The sequence below is a fragment of the Octodon degus genome, unplaced genomic scaffold, assembly GCF_000260255.1.
Source record: "Octodon degus isolate 3935 unplaced genomic scaffold, OctDeg1.0 scaffold00012, whole genome shotgun sequence".
Classification (NCBI taxonomy): Eukaryota; Metazoa; Chordata; class Mammalia; order Rodentia; family Octodontidae; genus Octodon; species Octodon degus.
The window spans coordinates 17,447,955-17,450,637 of NW_004524588.1; the positions used below are offsets into that span (position 1 = coordinate 17,447,955).

The following is a 2,683-nucleotide window of genomic DNA, read 5'->3' on the forward strand; positions in this document are numbered from 1 at the left end:
TCAGTTAACTTCTTCCGTGCATGACATGTCATCATCTCCTTCAAGGGGTGGCATCTCCTTATCTTTTTTTTTTTTTTTTTTTTTTTTTTGCGGAACCAGGGATTGAATTCAGGCCCTTGTGCTTGCCAGGGAAGCACTTATTCTACTGAGCCATCTCCCTGGCTTCGGCATCTCCTTGTAGACAGCAGGAGTGGTGTCATCAGTGGTGGGGTCAACCTCATCAATACCTAGACCCAGCTTGGTCATCCTGTAAATCCTGTTCACATGTGTCTGCAGGTCTTCCAGGCTGATGCCAGAGGACAGCAGTGTGGTTTCATGCAGCAGGATGAGCAGATCATTCACAGATGTGTCGTTCTTATCGGCCTTGGCCTTTGGCCACAAGGTCTCGATAATGGAGCGGTCAGGGTTTATCTCCAGGTGTTACTTTGCTGCCGTGTAACCCATTGTGGAGTTTTCTCTTCGGGCTTGGGCTTTCATGATTCTTTCCATGTTTGACATCCAGCCATGTGTACTTGTGACAATACAGCATGGAGACGTCACTATTTGATTTGACACGAACACCTTTTCGACCTTTTTCTCCAAGATGTCTTTTATGCTCTTGTACAGCTTTTTAAACTTTGTCTTTTTCTCTTCCTGTTTTTTTTTTTTTTTTTCTCCTTTTCATCTTTGGGAAGTTCCAAGCCCTCTTTGGTAACTGATATTAAAGTTTTTCCGTCAAATTCCTTCAGCTACTGAATGCAGTACTGATTGATGGGCTCGCTTATGTAGATCACTTCTAAGCCAAGCTTCTGGAGCTGTTCCACAAAAGCTGAATCAGCTACCTGGTCCTTGGTTTCACCTGTGATGTAATAGAGGTGCTTCTGGTTCTCCTTCATCCTGGTGCAGTAGTCCTTGAGAGAAACCATCTCATCCCCAGAAGCAGATGTGGAGTAGCGTAGCAGTTCTGAAAGCTTCTTCTGATTCTGAGAGTCTTCATGTATCCCAAACTTCATGTTCTTAGAAAACCGCTCATAGAACTTCTTGTAGTTCTCCTTATCCTCTTATGATAGATAGATATCCTATCTATGCCAGTTCAGTGAACAGTTCTAAGCACTTTTTTTCTTTACCAAATTCTTTCTGATGACTTTAAAATTTTTGCTGTGTTGTAACATTTCCCGAGAAATATTTAGAGGGAGATCCACAGAGTCCACCACCCTTCTGATGACATTCAGGTTTCGGGGATCAGTTCCTCGCAGTTATCCATGCTGGAGACTCTGTGGACATAAAATTTGATGTTGTTCTGCTTTCTGTTTTCAAATAGGTCAAAAGGAGCTTGTCATGGGACAAAAAGAAGAGCCCTGAATTCCAACTGTCCTTCAACAGAAAAATGCTTCACTTCCGGGTGATCCTCCCAGTCACTGGTCAGACTCTTGTAGAACTCCCCACACTCCTCATTAGTAATATCATAAGGGTTTCTGGTCCAGATGTGCTTCATCTTGTTCAGTTCCTCCTGGTTGATACACTTCTCCTTAATTTTCTTTTCCTTCTTGTTACCATCTTTTTCTTCCTATTCTTCATCAGAACCAACATCTTCTATTTCAGGCTTGTCATCAGACTCCTTTTCTTCTTTTTGCTTGTCTTCCTCTTTGTCCTCCTTTTTTTCTGCCTCATCACCACTCACTCCTTTACCGCGTTCCTTCTCCACAAAAAGAGTAATGGAATAACCAATGAACTGTGAAAGCTTCTTCACAATCTCTTTTATTCTTCTTTCTTCGAAGTACTCCATTTAGTCTTCTTTCAGATGCAGGATAACCTTTGTTCCTCGGCCCATGGGTTCACCCGTATCTGTCCTCACAGTGAAGGACCTTCCTGCTGAGGACTCCCAGGCATACTGCTCATTATTGTTATGCTTGGTGATCACAGTCACTTTCTCAGCAACCAGGTAGGCAGAGTAGAAACCCACACCAAATTGGCCAATCATGGAGATGTCAGTGCCTGCCTGCAAAGTCTCCATGAAGGCCTTGGTACCCAACTTGACTATGGTGCTGAGGTTATTGATCAAATTGGCCTTGGTCATTCCAATCCCAGTATCCATGATGGTGAGGGTGCGATCTTGCTCGTTCAGAATGAGGTTAATGTGCTTGTTCAGAATGAGGTTAATTCCTGCTGGAGTCAAGCTTACTGGAATCTGTCAGGCTTTCATACCTGATTTTGTCCAAAGCATCAGACGAATTGGAAATTAACTCCCTCAGGAAGATCTCTTTGAGTAAAAGATGCTGATGATCAGGAGTGTCAACTGTGTGATTTCTGCCTAGAAGGCGAAGTTCTCCACCTCCTCCTTCTCCATGGGCTGACCTGGGTCTGGGACCTTGGCTGAGTAGTGTGACAACTGACACAGTAACTGCTTCTAGATGCTGAAGCAACTCGGAACTTATACTTTCTGCGCACATCTTAGACTGAGTAACCCTTAAGTCACCTCCTCTGATCGTGGTCTTGGAAATTTAATGATCCTGTCAAACTTTGCTGTGTTTAGACTATAAAACAATACTGATGGAAAAATCTTCCACTCAGAAAACAGCCAGGTGAGATTAATTAATTCTGCTTTAGAACTTTGAAGTAGCAGCAGTTTTAGGTCACCAAAGGATTAAGTAAACATCTAGATGGAACCAGCTATGAACTAAATTGTTTCAAATTCCTAAACTGA

General features: G+C 42.9%; 1 pseudogene; it reads right to left on the reverse strand.

Moving 5' to 3' along the window:
- On the reverse strand, nucleotides 1–2,326 carry LOC101579501 (annotated as a pseudogene).
- Between the last annotated feature and the right edge of the window lie 357 nt (nucleotides 2,327–2,683).